General features: G+C 41.0%; 1 long non-coding RNA gene across 1 annotated transcript in view; it reads left to right on the top strand.

Moving 5' to 3' along the window:
- LOC120323577 overlaps positions 1-18,592 on the top strand; it is a 43,731-nt gene extending 25,139 nt beyond the window's left edge. The window contains exons 6-7 of the long non-coding RNA XR_005564194.1: positions 17,075-17,226; positions 18,360-18,592. This is a non-coding gene — a long non-coding RNA (uncharacterized LOC120323577). The remainder of the gene's footprint in view (positions 1-17,074; positions 17,227-18,359) is intronic.
- Positions 18,593-19,788: the final 1,196 nt, after the last annotated feature.

Raw genomic sequence — 19,788 nt, 5'->3', positions numbered from 1 at the left:
AGTATCATATGGATAAATTCATTTAAATTAATTTGAATGTCTGGTTCATCCAGACATAATAGAGCATCACATAATGGCTTGTGAATACACACATGAGCTTATCCTAATAGAAGGTCCCCGCAGATGAGAGTTTTGAATGCATGCCTGACACTCAGAAGAGCAACACGTGTGATTTTGTTTGCATTGACTCAAGGTCTAGTCAAGTATGCACATATATGGGGAAAGATGTCAGGTCATGATAGTGTGCATCATGCACCCCAGCACAAAACCAGGATGACTGTTGTGCGTAAAAATAGCAGGAAAACATGAATCTGCTTGTGAGCAAGTGAATCAGGAGCCGTGAGGGGGCAGGGAAGCAGCGGTGTCAGTGTACCATATAGGGACTGCTTTGGAGACCCCTGAGCTCCTCTGGAGGACGGTCTTTGAAGCACTGATGGGTTCCTGGAAGCTGTCGAACACATCTGATATGTTGAAACTCCTCTGTGCAAAATGCAGATGGGCTCTCTGTCAGTCTTAGCAAAAGATGATAAGAATTGTTCTTGTATACTCATTAGCAGGAGCACTCTCCCTTAAATGGCAATACTGGACTCCTCTCTCACTCTGAACTGGAAGGAGCAAGGCTGTTATTCCTGAGCCCTCAGCAGCATGTGTGCTTGTTAGGGTGAGGAGGAATTATGTTTATTCTGGTAACAGATTGCCACAGGGTCATTTGCTCACTCTATTCATCACCATCTCTCAGACTACACCCCAAAATCCAGCAGCCCTTCCTGTAAGGCTACATCACGCAGAACCACAATCTCATGGTACAGATGTAGCTTGGACATACTGGAGCTATTTTTGAGATGTCATGTCCTTCCCTGGGATGGAGAAGTTGTGTAATACATCTACAGCCATTTGCAATGCATGTTTCACTCTGATTAAGTAGGCAATTTTTACCTTCATGCCTTTTGGTGGAGGACCTACACCGTGACCCCTGTGGGATGATGTCTGCAGGGCTGATCCTTTCTGACATATGAGCAAAACTGCAGTCATATTGGATCTGTCTCTGAGAAAATTGCCTGGAAACCTTCCCATATATCCTAATCTTGCCTTCCATCCTAGCAGCCAGCACAGCCCTAATCTGATCAAAGAAGCAGGTTCTGCAACTATGGGGCAGCAAAGATATCATTGGGGTGCTTGTGTTCTTGTCCAGGAAACCCCATGATTGTTAACAAGTCTATCCTTCTTTATTTGGGGGGAAAAAAATAAAAAAAATTGGGAGAGATAGAGAACTTTTTTTTTCCTGTTAGTTTTATAAGATTGCTCCCATTCCCCCAGGGATGAAGGAAGAACCTTTTTTTCTGAGTTAAGAAAGTATGCAGAAATGTTCTTTAGAGAGACAGGAAGGGTCAGGATTTCCCTAACCAGACCAGTCTGGTTCAGCCTGGTTTCATTTCCTTTGAAATGGGTTGGAAAGCTATGGAAAAATCCAACTTTCTACAGGGAAAATTCCCATCAGCTTCAGACAGAGTTTTGCTTAAATGTAGCCACCAGGATATGGTCCAAAGAAGATGAAAGCTGTATGCAAACAAGTTGCATAGCAGTCCTGAGACCAGAGTGGCTTTCTCTACCCTGCAACAGGCAGATACAGTAGCTGCCCAGCAGGATGTGAAGAGCCACAGTTTGCTGACCTATGTGACAGATCATGCTAAAACACCTGCTGCGATTAGTGTGCTTCTGATGGGAATGTAACAGAACTGGAAGAGCCAGATCAAAATCTGCCAGCACCAGGGAGCTATGAGCCTCTGGGAGCATGCAGCACAGGGAGAAGCAGCTCAGGAAGGAGTGTACAGTCGATGGAGGATAAGGGCAGGGGGAGAAGGGAAGAGCCATTATTTCAGTGAATACTCTAAGGGCAAACCAGGCCTCTCTGATGCTCAATGTGTCAGCTCTGAGCTGCATGAGCTCAGGACAACTGCAGACATGTGTTCACTGTGGCAAAGGACTGATGGGGTGCTCTAGACCCTGGCATCACCTCACTAAATCAGTACCCTGCCATTATGGGATGGGCCATGGCTGGGATGTTGGCTCTGAAATGTCCCTGGGAAGGGCCTCAACCCCCACCCCTTGCCATTGGAAATCTGTGCTGAGTACAAATTTTTCCAGCCCCTACCATTGTCTCAGTGAAGACCACAGCTCTTCCCATCACTTCACAGTTACTTCTGTAAAATGCACATTTTCTGTCTGATCCAAGACGACATGGTGCCAGTGCTCACCAGAGGAGAAGAGAAAATGTTTAAATAGCTTAGTATCAGTGTCAAATAATTTTTTGGTCCTCTCAGAGGAAAGGCCCTTCCCACAGCTTTCCACTACCTTGCTCTCCTCCTTGGCTGGCTCCTCTCCTCCTCTGGCCAGGTGAGTGCTGGTCCCCAAGCATTGCCTTGAGGGGGGAGAACAGAGACCCACTGGAAGGCCAAAGCAATCTTCCTCCTTGTCCTGTCATAGGTGGCCCTAACTACTCCCCTTCTCCTTCAATGCCTCATTTGGTAAGAAGGAGAGGAGCTGAAAACATCTCTTAGATGCTTTCCCCAGCTTGGAAGGGGGAGCAGCTGTCTGTGACAGTGTGTTTGCCCTCTTCTCCCTTCACCAGCCCTGGGGCAGAGATTGTAGTGGCCCAAGAGCCGTGAGTATGAGCTGGGTGATGCAGCCTTGACAGGATGTTGTTATTGTTGAGGTAAAAACATTGTACAGCTGCTGAACATGTGGGTGCCCCCACTGGGGCTGAGGCTTGGGAGAGGGTTTGGAGAACAGAGCAGATATTGAGACATGTATTAGGTGACAGGAAAAGCAGGCTCTTTTTGAGCATTGTGTCAGTTCCCTAATGGCCTCTTAAAACTAATTATCAGGTGGAGGAGCCAACTGAGGGACAGCAGTATGCCAAGCCCTTCATACATGTGCACATACTCATTTTTCCAGGCCATTGTAGGAACAATGGTCTTCAGAGAGCACAAACCCCCTCTAATGTCTCATTTCTTATTTTCAAGTGACCCTCAATAGATGTGGTGAATTTAACAGGCAGAGGCAAGAGCTTTCCTTCCAATTTCATCTAATATACTGCTCAAGATAAGCTATATAAAGGTAAGGTTGGGAAGGATAATCTGAGAAGGGAGTGATAAAAGACACCCTTACAGGATGCAAAACAGATCGTGAGCAACTGTTCAAAACACAACTGACTCTCACTAGGCATCAGGAGGTGCAGAAGGGACAAAATATAGCAACATAAAAACTGCAAAAGGTGAAGGGATGTAGGACTACAAGAATGGTCAGGTGGGACAGGTGGCACTGGAAGCTATCAATAAATACTTGGACTTTTCTAATGGGCAGCAAGTATAAGGAGATTGTTTCAGGATGTATTTCATGTTCTTACCATTATCAATATTGCATCCTATATGCAAGCAGGGAAACCTTGAAGCTCTGGCTACCATGCTAGGCGGAACTAAAGGGATGAAGAGAGAACATAGGGAGAGAGAATTGGGACAAAGCAGATGGCAGCATATAAAATTATATAATCCATGTCTTAGAAATGTCTTAGAAATGTCCATGTCTTATTTTCTCCTTTGCTTATAGAGATGCCACTTCAGATATAGACATCTCTCCATAAAAATGTCAAATTAGATGACATTGATTTGTCCCCAGTCTCTTGCACACTCCCAGGAACAGAGGTAGATGTGTGTGTTGTTTTGCCACTTCACAAATGTAAACAAAGACCCAAATTCTTGAGCTTTAGCCCATATGCAGCCAACAGTAGGGGAAAACAAGAGAGCTTTTGAGGAGTGAACTTCAGGAACATTTTATTACAAAATAAGCTAGTCTCTAATTAAAAAAGCCAAAAGCACCAGAATTTAAAAGAAAGAGTTGAACTTTATAATTTATGATTTGACATTTCTTTATATAATTTTTCACTGTATCTCATGGACTGGAATATGTTTTCAGTGGCTTCTAAACTTGCAGACTTCAATGGTGGAACTTTTGAGGGTGAAGAAGTAATGATGAGCAATGCAGGCTGTCAGAAAGGCAGCTTTCAGTGGACGAGCTGGGACATGGCCTGTTGTAGCCGATAGATCCCTCTGCCTACAGTGATTATACACTGTATTACATCCATGGTAATGTAGATTTATGGAGATTAGTGGAGTTCAGTTAGTGGAAGTGAAGGGAGAACTAAGCCTTTTAAGTATCCTACATGTAGATAGTCCATTTCATAGAGGAATAATAATATCACAGCACATTCTTACTTTGTTGAGCAGATGACAATACGTTCCCATAGCAGCCTGCAAAATTTAGGTATGAACCCTTGATTCAGTTTCAGCTGTGACTGAAATTGTTTCGACATGGGCATATAATGATTTCATAAGCAGATCAGTACATCTCGGCTTGGCTTTAGAGAGGCAGGGCAAAGGGCAAAGAACAGGCAAAATTCTGTCATACCACATCATTCTTCACTGAACCATGGCTTTCAACTAATATCTAGATATTGTTTTTCAGTCCTGTTTTCAGTTCTGGTTCAAAAAGACTTAATAAAAAGAAAATAAATAGTCAATCACGTTCAAAATGCAGCTTGAGAAAAAAATCAAGTTGGTTTTGGTTTTGGTTTTGGCTTTGGTTTTTGGGTTTGTTTTTTTTTGAATCATAGAATTGTTTGGGTTGAAAAAGACCCATTGAGTCCAACTGTTTTGACCAAGTTACAGCTCACATTTCTCAATTCTGAGTTTTTATTGCCATGCAATATATAAATTATACATATAAAATAATATATAAATTTATATGTATGTATGCAAAACATACAGTGCAAGAATTATCCTCCTTTGGGCAGTGCCAGCACATTACAAGGAAGCCCTTTGATTTCACAGCGAATGCATTGCCTACAAGGGACCACTTGCTGCTGGAAGTGATCTTGGTGCTTGGAGTTGGAAACATTCTGGAGCCTGGCAACAAACCTTCTGGTGGGAGATTCCTGAGGCTGAGGTATAGCCCTGCCTCCACGAACCATTGCTTATCCTCTCCAGCCCCACTGTGTGCTGTAGGAGCTGTTGCAGGGTTGCTCCTGCTGCAGGCATGAGGCCCTGGGGAAAAGGTAGAGTTGCTGGATGGCAGTAGCTCCCATGTGTAGTTGTAATCCTCTGAGAGTACAGAAATGTTTCAATAAAACAAAGCAACTCCTTCTCTTTTGTTACTTACTGGATTTAAAAAAAAAACAAAACAACAAAAACCCAAACCAAAACCAAAGGGTGAACAAGGCTCAGAAAGCCTTTCACAGTCTGTCTGAGCATCCTTGTTGCAGAGGAGGTGATGCTTCCTCCCATCTGCTAGGAAATGTTTACAGGGCAGCATTCGACCAGAGGCAGTCCTTAGCCAAAATTCAGCCAGATGAAGCTATTCTAAGCTGGGTCATTTCTGTTTGAAAATAAAAACTGGAAATTGCTTGGAAGATTGAAGCTGAACAGAAAACTAAGGATACATTTGAGATGGTGGTTGGGAATACAAATAGGTTACAAAGGGTTAAAATGAAGCACAGAAGTAATTTCCTTATGGCACAAATGTACACAGCAAACCAAGAAAATTCAGAGTAAAGAATCAACTTACCAGAAAACAACCTAAGCAAAACATGGTGCCATATGGAAATTTACAGCAAAGGCACTTAATTAATCTCATCTCTGTCCTCATAGGGACTTGGCACTCCCTATGCTTATGAATTATAAATGCGGCAATGTTTGCTACAGATCAATGCCTTTGGTCCAAGAAATATTAAATTAGTTGTTAATCAAAACAGACTGTTCCTCTCTTTCTTTGTGTCCTGTATATATAACGCTAAGCTAAGGCAGGTTTAAGTACTCATTTGGAGATTTTAATGCACTATAAAAATCCAGATTAAAAAAAAATCTGAAACTCTTCTGATAAAAGGAATCTGCTAGGGGGCCTACATGGTATTCCAGCCAGCAATGTTGGTGTCCCATGTGTCATTGATGCATATGGACGTGTTAAGCTGGCAGCAGCCTTCTCACCCGGCCTGCTAGCTCTTTGTTCTTCCCTGAACTATTTTTTCTATCTTCTTCTCCAGTGGAAACACCCAGACTGACTTCCTCATCTCTAAAATAAAAAAGAAAAAAAATTACTATCAACTGCAATCCATTTCCTTGTGTGGCTCACTGCATGGCTGCACAGATAACTCTGGAGGGAAGGCAGAATAAATAGGACTGAATAAGCTATCACTGATAGTGGAAGGAGCTGCTCTTCAAGTCACTCTGTCATTGTAATGGCTCTTTTCAGCACTGCAACTAAAAACAAACATTACAGCCTTTTAAGGCTGGAAAGTTACCAGAATTCCCCTGTGATGCTCGCTGTGCCTTGTATTAAATAAAGGAGGAGGTCACTTTGTGTGGCTGCAGCCTTGCTGTACATCTACCTGGGGGTTGAACTTTGCTGCTCTTCCTCCTCATGAACTATCAAACGAGCCTTGAGAAGCTGTAGATGAGGGATACCCGGGGGAACGATTTGGGAAAACATAATTTAAACTCCAGTCACCCCTAGTATTGCTATAGCCCTACAATAGCTGCTGTAAAGCTGAAGGTGGACAGGACCCTTCCTTCCAAGAATATCTTATTTGCTTCTCAGTCCTGAGTACCTTAATCCCTGAAGGATAAGACATAAGGCTCAGGATCAGCTCCGCAGAGGGCAGAGCATTCTGCTTTCCTTACAGCTGACCTTACAGCACTCAAAAGGTAATAAAACACCAATCCGTTGCCACATATTTGAGACATGCAAGGTTGGCATAGGTACTGGTGTAAGAAAGATAAAGGTTTAGAGATCTGTATGTAACTGCACGGTGTAGGGAGACAGAAGAACTTGAAGCTGCTCTGCTCCTTTCTGGAAGTATTTGACCCATGTGGTGTGTGGCAAATTTTCCATAGATGCATTGTATTGTAGTGGAATCTCACCAAATTTTCTACTTCATGACTAAGTCCTTTAGTTCTCTCTAGATTTATAATTTCCTTCCTTAAAGCTCTTTACTGATTGCATCTGATCCTAGTGGGGAGGTATTTTATGTGCCTTGAATGTTTGCTACACTTAAGATTTCGATGATCCGTGAACTCAGAGACTTTCTTCTGGAATGCCTTTAGCTTAAGTTTCAAGCTAGTATTTTTGTACAATATGGAAATCATCACAAAAAGCAAGTCTATGGCTTTCTCAGACCTTGAAAAATGTGTTGAGCAATAATAAAAATAAAACTTTGATGGCCTTTCCCCATCCTAGAGGCTGCTGTACAATAAATAAAGGAATTACATTTTTTATTAGTGAGGGTTTTTGAACCACACTGTCTTTTTTATAGGCAGGAATATGGAAATGATGTTCTAGGTCCCAGAGCTGGAAGCAGTATTGTTGATTCTGGCCAACAGCAGCATGGACGTTATTTGTTCTGACTATTTTTTGCTTGTGCTAACCCACCTTTCCAGTGGAGGCAAACAAAAATTCCATGCTTTTCTCAAAGCACTTGACACCTAGTACTTCAAAGACATTTTTATCAGTACTAATGTGTAAAGAAGAACCTATTCAGTCACATATCATAATTTTGCAATAACAATGGTAATTAAACATATATACATCCAAGCATTCAAGGGATGATAGAAGTTGACTGCTTTTAAACTGACAAGTTTCTGCCATAATTTTCAAATTCTAATGCATTCAGCTACAATGACGTATGCACATAATCCAGTTTTTGCAAGATGCTGAACATTGGAACATCTATTTCTATTACATCTTTTAAGCTGCCTCATTGGAAACAAAGGGGTCTGAGTAATTTTCATTGAGGAATTAAATGCTATGTTGCTGTGTCTATTAAAAACTAACAAGCGATTATCAGTACCCAGGCTCACATTTCTATTGCTCTGAATCTATCTGTATTCTTAATCTACATTACTGATAAAAGCCCCAGACAGTGGAATTAAATATTATGGAAACGGAAATGTTAAATACTGTTTCCATGTGTTTTGGTGGTAGTGATTCAGAGCTAAACTGGTGTCTCTAGATGTCTCCCTGCAGAACTGTGCCTGCAGTTCTGTTGTGTTAAAAGCCCTGCTCTCTGGCCTCTTTCTTTTGAAGAAGGTGTTCAGCTCACAGATGTCCATGCTGCTGGGACAGGTGGGATGTCACTTGCCTTGGGAGTTCTGATCGTGGAAATATAGTGAGAAAGGAGTTGCTATTGCAGGGAGGGATGTTGTGGACTCTCTCATCTTTGTGTCACTGGGGTAGTTAAGAAGTGGATGACAGCACCTGACACCAGGGGCTGTCTTACAATCCTGGTAAGCAGTGGCTCTGCAAGCGGTCTGATCTGTAGACAAGTTTGGCAAAAATGAGTATCACCACAGGCTTGCCCCCAGTTGTTTTTTTTTTTAAACTAGACACTTGACCTTTGCTAATAGTAGTGGATTGAATAGTTTCCAAAACTTTTTCCTAAAAATAATTACACTGGGACTAGGTACAGCACAAATCTCTTTGAACTAGTATTGCACACTTTGCTATTACACTTAAATACCTTCTATTTGTACTTAAAGATTCTTATTTTAAGAGTCAAAGTGCACTGAGAGTCTTAGCGCAATGGATTAGATCCTGAGCACAATTGCTGTATGATTTAGCTTTCATCATCTTGCTATGACCCACTTTTGGAGCATATGCTTATGTTGCATTCAAAGCCATAAGTGCAATGCAGATGCACTGAATTGACCTCGAATAGAAGTGCTGAAGCGCTAAGAATAGCATAGGTGCCTGCAATCACCCAGCTACGGCAGCAGCCAGTCCAAGGCAAATGACTTTGATTCTTGACTGGGATTTGCAAACCCCATAGTAGTGGCCATAGTAGTGTCGGGCAAGGAAGAGCTTTCGCCTTCCATGTAGAAGAGAATTCACTTTTTAACATACCTCCATCACTATAAGATGCTCATCAAGCAAAGGCACCTTCTCACCTGTGATGTGGGAGATGAGGCTCAATTTCTTGCCTCTTGACAGAGTTCCAACTGTTGTTCCAAGCTGAGTTATTCAACCACTTCAGTGCAGCTGTTCTGAAGCAGTCTGAACAGCAAATTTTCTTGCCATGCTCCTTTTTTTCTTTTCCAAGGAAAAGATTTTGGTTTTGACAAATCAACACTGTCACAAGAGATTTTTTCCCAAACATTCCTGAAGCTGAACATTCTCAAACACTGTCATTCTGGGTGGAAATGCACTATCAGTAAGCCACCAACTGTATATGCTTTAAGGGAAGATGGTCACTACAACATTGGGGTAGGACTTCCTAGACTTGGGTTCTGCCACTTATTCTGTGTCTTTGAACAAGTAATTTCAGCACAGGGGGAACAAAATACAGAAATTATTGCCTAATTCCTGCTTAAGGCCTCCTACTGCAGTGTCTTGGTCTTGCTCTTCCAGATTCCTGTCTATAAAATGAGACTTCCCAACCTCACTGTGTTGCTCTTAAGAACTCAAATATTATGGTGTGAGGCAAATGGCAAAAGCTAGCTGAATTCCTAAGGTAGATAAGTATAGTAAGTAAAACCAGGGCAAGAGTAACCTGTTAGGTCTGCACAACATGGGGTGAGGGCTGCACTTGGCCATGACTAGTGCAATTCTCAGCTGGCTGATGGATCCCAGCTTTGATGAACCTGAGCATGTAAGAAAACTGTATCGGTATACATCTGCTGCATCTTAATGCTCTTATTATTTAGTGATTACTGGAACACAGAAAATGACTTTCCATCCCTTCTCAATGCTGCCTGTCCACCTGTGTAATTACATTAATATAAATCTTAGGGTATAATGCTTTGTCCGAAGTTGATAATTTCCTATTCTCTGTTTATCTTTTTGTTCATAGCCTTATAGTAATCTCATTGTTATTCATTTTCTTATATGCATTAAAAATAGATTTTTGGTTACTATAGTGGGGAGGGTTATATAAACTCAACTAAAAGGTATTGAGGCTTTACGTCCCTTAGCTTTCCAGGGCATTTTATCTTTTCTTCTTTTCCAGCATTTTTTAACCAGTAAGTCTAATTTCATAACATCCTATTTATTATTATAAAGCTGCCTCCAAAATCTCCTCAGCTTGTATTTATCTCAGCAGTTAGTTTGCACTTTATTGGTGCTACTAGCTCTCCCAGAGCTTTCAGTCAAATGTCCATGTAATTGCAGTAGAGAATATATGTATATCAAATTCTCTGCATACTTAATAAAGATTTTATAGGAAATCTAAAAATAAAAAATATTTGTATTAATAGTGGCTCTGTCTATTGTTGTTTGTCCAATGCTTTCCATGGTGAGCTCCTGTTCTCTATGCTTATAACTTTGCCAAATGTCAACAATTGAGAATAAAAGTTTCCCTGCTGGGCATCTGCTCATTTAGCTGAAATTTAAGTGCATAAATAAAACAGTTCAGTCCCTTCCAAGAATGTGGCTAGAAAATATCTATTGTCTTATGATGCTAATTTCTGCCTTTCATTTGGAAACTCCAGTTGGTCCCCATGCTTATAGAAGGGACATGAAACTAACTGTAGATGAGTTTTGTATACTTTGTATCTCCAGAAAAATGAGGCCAAATATGGCCAAGTCATAGACCTTTTCAGGAAAAAAAATGCAGTTAGCACATGCTTCACAGTCTCTGCTGCAGCTGTGTGCTAAATACCTTGAAAAGTCTGTCTAAGCTGCACACCATTCCTTCTGGACTGTGTAATTGCAACTCTGGGCTATCATGGCCTTTGTTTCTGTTTTTCCTGGCCTCTTTCTTTGGCTGGTGGTAGTGAGGAAGCAGAAGTTTGGTTTAAATATAGGAAAAAGTCAGATCTAAAGCTTGGACACATATAAGCAATTTTGGACAAGGATAAAGGAAGGGGAGAATGGGATAATGAAGGGAGATTTGGGCTCGGTGAGAAAATGTAGGAGACTAGGACTGGGAATGAGAAGCCAGGAATGGGAAGAGATGAGGCTGGGAGGGCTGGGAGCAGAAGAGGTCAAATTTAAGAAGGGCTGAGGAGGAGGACAAGATGTGGCTGCTTATAAATGATCCCTGCAAAGCCTAGAGGAAACCTATGAGAGGAGCCATAGACTTTGATTTGTCCACAGACAGATTTAGCTCTTGACTATCCTCTCTAGGACAGGGCCATTGAGAAGACAATCACCTTTTGAACACCACAATGTCCTACAGATCTCTGGCATTTGGTGAGCCAGTTAGTTCCGGCCTTGGAGCTGACCATGCCGCTGAAGGAAAAATCAGGGGGCAGGGAATCAGTATTTTCAGGGTTTTTAAAGAAGGAAGAATAGGGAAAAAAATTTTCTGCATTCCTGCCTTCTCCCCTTTGCATTATATTTGAAGAATATGGGTTTTTTTGGTAAAAACTAGATATTCAAAAGTTAGGACCTCCCGGAGTTCATAGAATCTCTATGACTTTAATTTAATTGTTGGCTCAGGATTTATGTTACAATCTCTGTTCATAAAAAAGAATTAATGGCTACACTGGAAAGCTTCAGTTGCCTCTGGGCCAATGGTCATGATCTGACTACATTCAATATGGGCAAGCACTGCACACCAACCACCAATAGCCTATGTGTATCGGTTATCTTGAAAATGAAACTCCTGAAGCAGGGGTAAATTAAGAGAAAAGTGGGAAGTAAGACGGAGGTAGAAAAATGAAAATAAATATGCAAATGTATTTCAGAGAAGTTTTCAGATGGAAAAGAGTCACATTTTCCAATTGGTCAAGGAGGAACTAAACATCAGTCATGATTCAGTGGCAGAAGGAAATCAGTTGTTGAAAAGACATAGTTTCTATGGTGAAAAAATGGAACAATCCATATAAGTAAGAAATCATCAAGTGCTGAAAATAAGTAAGTAAAAATTTCAGAAAAGAAAATCTGCAAATGACAGCCAAGAATAATATAAAAACCTTCAATTACCAGGAGTAATGTTGATGGTTTAGGCCCATCACTAGAAACAGCAGATAAAACTGTTATCAGTAATGCAGAATAGACAGAAAAAATAAAAATATTTTTTGTTCAGAAAAGAGCAAGATTTATGATTGCATCCTAGCAGAGTCATATACACTTTTCAATGCATCAGCAATTAAAGATGTTCAGAAAACACCTTGGAATCAGAAACAAATTCTAGAAGACTGGGAAAATGCTGAGTCTGTGCCAGAATTCAGAGGGTGTGACAAGCCACTAATTATAGGCTTGTTAGCTTGACATCAGTTGTAGGCAAAATGACCGAAAAATGACATGGGTCTTCAAAGGAACAGACATATACAAATATAATTATTGCCATCAATATAGATTAATGAAAATGAGTTATTATAAAGCAAGCCTGATTCCATGCCTGAGGAATTTATAGAGTTAGCTGATAAAAGTACTGTAATATATTTAGATTTATTAAAGCTTTTGACTTAATACTGGGCGGTGTTCTGTTAAAAACATGAGCACTAGCCAATTTTCAGAGTTTTTATTGCAGATATGTTGCAAATAAGAGGCACACCTGGTAATTAGCCTTTAAATATATGCTTGTCTGAAAGTCAGTATTCTTCACTTCTCTGGTTAAATTTCCATGGCCTGACAAAAGTCGGGCAATTTGGAGATGCTGTCTGTGAATAAAAGATGCAGTCTTGCTGTGAATAAGTGCGTAGCACATGTGCCTCCAACACAGCTCAGGAAGATATTTTATAAGTTTTCTGTGAATGTAGGTATCCTGAATCTCGGTTTTAACAAAGTGCAGTGTCCATAATCAGGCACATTTGGCAGAATCATCCACACAAAAGCAGTTGGAGAAGGTCTGACAGACATCTAGAAGTTTGCCCTGAACAAGTCAAACTCAGTCAGGGACTGAACCAAAAGCTCCCCATGCTCCAGCACTGGTGGGCAGTGCTTTCTGAGAGAGATGGGGAGGCACATGACCTGTCACATAACAGATGCTGCTGTAAAAGGACTGGCTGTCATGAAGGACGAGTAAGTGGCCGTAGATGAAAGGTGTGAGGAGCTTGCTGATGGTTTATGTGAGCTTGAGCTGTGTTGTATGCACAAAAAGAAAGGTGATTTATGACTTCAGAGCAAAACTTCTGAAGTAGTTTATGAAACATGCCTCAATGGACTGTAATTATAGAGAATGGTATCTCATTAGAGCAGATATTACAGTAGCATAGTAGAAGCTTCTATATTATAGAAGCTTTATAGTAGCAGTCATCCTAACAATTTTGCAGCTGAATATCTTGGAAAAATCAATTGTTTCTTTGCAATTGTGGAGAACTCAAAATGGTTTTTGTGGGGAAAAAAACCAGCAAACTCCAACAAAACAGGAAAACCTTGATCTCAACCTTTAACTTCTGTTTTCACTTTTTTCTGTAAAAATAATTTCTATTCCTTCCTGTCATGGAAGGCCTTGAATGCTTTGCCTGACCAGCACTTTCCTTCTTACTTTTCCTTTTCTTCAGAGTATTAAGAACATTTGTTTCACTTTGTTTGCTAGCTGTTTTCATCTTTTCTAAACAGCTTTCTAGACTCCCACGAAACAGATAAAAGATACGCCCTTGCCATCTACATGCCCAAATGAGTTCAGGGACAGGTACCAAGATCCCTGAAAGGCCTTTTTCAGGAACTTCTTCTGCTGTTTCTCTTTCCTTTATTAGAATCACTGAGAACAAGTAATCTGCATTACTGGGTGATTTAGTAGTAGCAGTGTTTTCAGTGTCACAGGAAACACATGGAAAAAAAGGTCCATTCTCTAACTGCTACATGTAATGTAAGCTGCACAGGCTGCTCTGTGTTTTACATATTAACAGAGATATACGAATCACAGGTGGGGAATGGGTGGAGAATTGCTTTTCCTTCCCCTTCTCTCCATATCATTTCACTTAGCTTTGCCATTTCAATGTTCAGCTCCTATTGTTAAAAATAAAGCGAGAGATTAATTCTAAGAAATACTTGAAGGCACAAAGTAAGGGAGATGGCTCAAACAAAACTGGGAGACAAGAGAAAATGCCATTCTGGTAGTTGTCCTTAAAAGAGTGCACATTGAGAAGATAAAGATCCTTACAGACAGATTCGGCATAAAGGTGAGCACCCTTCACTCACATTCTGCAGGATGGGACGATCTCCTGGCATCTCCCAGGAGCCAAACCGTTGTGAGAAATTGGCCAGACCACCACCCATCCCTGGGCACCTTCCTGGCCTCCACTACATCCAGGATATGAAAGTCTGCAGTTAACAGGATCACTTTTCTTTTTCCATGCCCAAAAGCAGGCTATGCCAGTGAGAAGGAAATGTATTCTGCTGGGCGTGCATTGCCCAGTCTGACAGCGTGTATCTGGAGAAAGAGGAGATAAAGACAACACTGCTGTTGTCTACCCAGCAGTGCAAGAACCTGGATTTACCCATATGAACAATTTTTGAGTCGTCTTCTGCAGTCAGTCTTACTAGGAACACTGCATACTCTTTCTTCCCAAGAGGAATCTATTATTTCCATCATGCTCCTTGATATTATGCCACCATAGGCACTCAGTCGCCAAATATGCAGGTCTGTATATATGAAATACGATTTAATACTTATAATGCAAGAGATTCTGGCCAGTATCTGTCTTATTGCACAGTATAGGGCAATGAGGACTTTTATAGGAATGTCAAGCATTTTTTACTTTAATAAAAATAAGAGGAACTTTTGTCCTAAACAAAAGTCAATTACTTTGGTTCTTACCAGTGTTGTCTTTGGCAAGACTGAGATGCTGTCATACAATGGTATGATTTGAAAATGGACAGGGACAAGTTACATAATGAAGCTTGGAGGGAGGCTGCAGTGACGAGTGCTACCTATTTAGCAGGGTTCATCTGAGCACTGGTCCTGCCTGTGGCTCCCATGCAGCTACTGTTATGTCTGGTCACCTGTACATAGCACATGAGATTTTGGAGTGGCAGAAAGTTCACATCCTCATATTGTGATTGCAAGATCCAAACTTCAATGGAAAGCAGCAAGAGTATGCTGTGTGAGAATTCTGCTTTACCTCCCAGATGCTGCAAGCTTGTGGTGCACTGCTGGGAAGTGCTTTCTGCTGCAAGTGCAGTAGGAAAGCCACACCTAGAAGAACAGTTCTCACCTTTTTTTCTTAGCTCCTCCCCCCCCCTACCCCCACACCCTAGCCCAACCCATGTTGGGTTCCAGTGATTCAGCTCATAAGCTGGGAACTGATGTCTACAGAATGGAGGCATTGTTTTGTGCTGGAAGAAGATAAGACTGCTCTAAATGAAGTGTTGTATTCTGTAACTGGGAGTAAAATACCTCTAAAATATTGCTTATAAAGTTACTTAGTATAGAGTTATTATAGTAGTTTTAGACATGTTAGTGATTTATGATGAAACAAGTTGACTTGTTTTTCTCTCAAATAAACCAGAAAATGCTATATTTCTTGGTAGTTATGTCAAAATTATTGTTGTTGGGAAGTTTAATATGAATTGCTGAATGCCTTGATCTTTATGGAAGGAATGAGAACATAAATTGCAGTTAAATGGTAAACTTTGATCTTCTTTGCCATTGTTTTTCAAGAGCTGTCCTACAGCACTTGCAGCATAGCAGACTAAGTGCAAATGTGGAATTAAGTTATTTTTCATCACCTCAGTATCTGCAAGACACTATCAGCTGCTCTAGGATCATATATGAAATAGAAAAGAATCAATGGCTGCTCTAAGATATACATTTTCTCTGTAGTCATACAGCCCACAGTTCTTGAAATAGGAACTATACTGAGTATCCCTTCCCAGTCCAGCACTTGCCTTGGCCGTGTACCAGGGCAACATTTCCATATGGGCCAAAATCTGCCTACCTCTAATACATACAGCTTCACTTCATGAAAAGTGATTTAAACTAAGTGATTTAACCTGAGAGTCCACATTACTTGCTCTTCATAAAATACTGCATGTTGTCATCCTTGCTGGTGTCTGGGGGCTGTTGGGACATCCAAGGAGGAGATTACTCTTTGCTAGTAAAAGCCTTATTCTGATGGTGCTGTTAGCACAAATAACTCTTGCTTCAGTGGCCCGGGACACATATTTGAAAGCAAAAATACCCCTTGGGAGTGAAACACTTTTTGGGTAGAGAGGTGCTGATTGTTGCATGGATTCATATTTGTAAGCATTATCAAAGCATATCTGGCTACCAACATGTTCTTGGGTACCATTCCCCATTCTGGAACTGCATGGATGGTGTGGTTTTTTTCCCAGTGACAGGTATCCAAAGACCCTCTTTGCAATTTTACTTTCACGTTTACTGCTGCCAGTTAACTGGTATGAGCAACATGGTTGGACTGAGCGAGGACAAGGTATAAACACAGCGCTAGTCAATTAAAACTACTTACCTGACTCAAGTCAGTTGAGTGGTTTGCAATCATTGGTGCTGGTTCACAGCTCTTACTGAGTTCCTAAGTGTCTCGAGAACTTGTTTATACCAGAGAGGTGGTCTGTGTGGTTTGTAGGGAAATATTTAGGGTTGCATTTAGGTAGAACTGTTCTTTCATTTCCCCTGCTGCTTTTGGCCTTTAGGCCTTCTCTTTCTGCTTCTATATCACAACTGCTTATCAGGCAGTAGTTCTCTTTGGTCCCAGTGTTTTTGCTGTTTTTTTAACAGGGATATGAAGCATTTTATTTGCTATCTTTCCCATAATCATTAACATGAGTCTTACCAAATCTTTGCCTTGCGTGTTCCACATAGAAACCCAAATTCAACTGCTTGGCTGATGTCTTCTATCTCCTTGCATTTTCTGGATTTTGCAATAGACTGAGGACTCTATTTCTGTTTCCAGTGTCTATGCTAATAGTCTGATGGGGGTAGGAAATCAGGTTGGTGTAGTTTTTTTGCAACAGACATATAAACTGTAGTATTTCAACAGCATACGCTCGAGGCACTGTGAGGCTGCCAATATCTCTCGGTAGATGCTATCTCATTGCTATTGACAATAATGAATTTTTTTTCTCTATTTTTATTAAAAACCAGATTATATCTTACTCTGATGGCTTCTTCCCCTACCAGATGCTGTTTCAAATTTTCACAAAGGCAAACCAGTTTAGGTATGTCTTTGTCCTGCTGACCATGGTTCAAACGCTTACCACCTCTTCCTGTTTCAAGAGCAAGGCTCCCACCACAGTTACAATCCCCTGAACCTCTGCTGAAGTTGATTCAAGGTAAGTGTAGCTGTAGTTACCACCGTCACATTGCATGTTTCAAGGTCATCTGAGAAACTTAGAAGAAATGCTTCCAGTTTACAACTCATAATGTGAATTAAATTAATATTTCAGTTATGGGAGTGTAACTGCATTGCCTTTAACTCTTTAGTCAATTCAAGTGTTTCAGTGATACTAATTTTCACGTCAGTTATAGTTTACCCTTAGGTCTATTTCCATGACCTGTTAGCTAAGAGCTGAGCTTGTGGTCATGATCTCTTGCAGCTTCTGTCTTGTTGCATCCACGTCTATACAGCAGCATTGTTACCATGACAGTGACAGTGAACATTCCCAACATGTATAGTGTATGTGGTGCCATTGGGGATCGATCCTGCGGCAGTTGACCCCCACCAACTATCACTCAGTATGTGTTTTGAGCCTGCTTACTTGCTAGGTCTCAGGAAGGGAGATGCTTTCCTGAGCTACCAATGCTTGTCCCAGTCACTGGGACAAAGAAGTGCTTCTTTTTATGTAGCAATTAAATAATTCTGTCCCATTATATAGTGAGCTAGCTTGAATATATGTAAAGATGAAACCTTTGTGTCTTCTGAGCAGTGACTATGCTGCTTACCTACGTTCTGAGCTCCTGCTCTATATATAAGCTTCCCTATCTCTCCTGATTCCTATCAATTAATTGTTTTCTTCTTTCCCGCTTTTTTCCCCTTTCCTGAGTATTCTGTAAGGCAGGTGCTATATAGATGGATTTTTCTGAGCTGTTTCCTGATATAGCTTCCCTGCCTTTCCTTGTCTGCTCTGTGTAGGCTACTCATTCTCCTGGTGTGTCTGTTATGAACTGCTCATCCTAGGAATGCTGTGAGCAGGGTCAGGAGTCTGTGCTTTAATTGAAAGGAGCACCTTTTATTCTGTGCCACCTGAGGCTTCAGTGTGTGTGTACTTTTTCTCTTGAGATTCATCTAATGATTTTCCTTGTCCTGGTGATGTTATGGTCATGCTACCAAGACTATATAATGTGGCCTGAGCTGTGGCTGTTGTTTTGTGTGGCACCAAATGGAGGTAGCCTTGCAACTTGAATGACACCCACTTTCTCTCTGACATTTGATTTAGTGTGTGTGTTGTTTCTGTCTCCATAACAGACAGCTTGTCCACCTGGGATACTCACATGAAGAAAGCCTTGCTGTACCCTGACTGTGTATGAGCTACTCCATGCTCTTGCTTCTTCAGCATTATCTTAGAGCATATGGAGCATGAGGTGAACATCTGTATGTTGAAGTAAAGTGAGGTTCTCCTGCTCCATGCTGTGAAAGTCCCATGTCTAGAACAGGACAGGTACACATGCTGAGATCACCTGCTACCTTGTGACGCACCAGCTCCCTGCATATAAGCCCTCGTCACTTCAGAAGCCATGTGGATCTTGTTATTTGCCTTTTTTCTGCCAATTTTGAGTGACGGAAATTCACTCCGAGACTCCAAGGCTCATATTTCCCTCAGCTATGGTACTTTCCATATATTTTTGATAGGATTTTTCTTGTCAGAGATATTATGTGTGACTAACGCATCACAGTCACCTCTGAAACTTTTCCTTCTTATACCACCCATAAGCCTTCCTTCTACATTCTTCCTTCTCTCCTCTATTACACTCATATCTGCTTGCTGAAGACTATCCATGGTTTTCTTTTCCTTCTACACTTAACTTTTAAGCTGCTCTAGGTCTCATCGAAGAATCAGACAAATGCAAATATGGTCACATAGGAACTGGGGAGATCATGTAGGTGGAGAAAAGGAATTGAAGGGCTGCTTGCAGTTACAGCTTGCCACTAGCTTAGCTTAGGTGCTGTGGCAGGATGTGCCCACTTAGTGATCCAACCAAAGGCAATATATGACCTTCTATACACATTCACATAGATAGGAAACCAGTGCTAGTGTGAATGAGGTTTTCTTTTTCTGTAGTACTTCCAGTTTCTAATCCTTTGTACCTACAGGAACAGAGTTAGATCCAGCACAATGCCCAGGTAGAGAAGAGAGAAAGTGAAGGCAATATACAGCTTCAGTGCTGTGTAATTTTTTTCTTTACACGATCTTGATAACATAACAGCCTTCATAGTGTTACTTCCAGAAATTTCAACACAGTACACGATAAGCAAGCACATGTCATGCCTGCATTTCAACTCAGCGGCTCAGATCAAAAAGCAGTTTAAAACAAACTTGATCTCTGATTATTGTTAGGTGTCTTTGCATTGCTTTAAGGAGGAACCTACATTTCTTTAAATTGCTAAGAAAATTTAGCTATTTATCTGTTTCTTTATGCTTTCCAGCAGCAATGCAAAGATTGCACGTAAGCTGGAATTAAGCATTTAAAAAAACAAAACATGCTGTGACTAGCGGAAATTTGTGGAAAATAGTATCTTAATAACCCACCAACAAGCTTTGTCAAAAGTAATGTGATATCTGGGCACAACTGCTGTGGTGGTAACTGTTGTTTTCCTCTTAGGCTAGGGGCTGTTCCAAGGAATGATGTCAAGAATTGCTCTCTGGTGCATCCAAAATTTTCTTGAACAGGTGGCA

The sequence above is a fragment of the Pipra filicauda genome, unplaced genomic scaffold (assembly GCF_003945595.2).
Source record: "Pipra filicauda isolate LSUMZ 115617 unplaced genomic scaffold, ASM394559v2 scaffold28_size6257848_pilon, whole genome shotgun sequence".
NCBI classification, from domain to species: Eukaryota; Metazoa; Chordata; class Aves; order Passeriformes; family Pipridae; genus Pipra; species Pipra filicauda.
The sequence above is the reverse complement of the archived record's forward strand: the minus strand, read 5'-3'. Positions and strand labels throughout refer to the sequence as shown.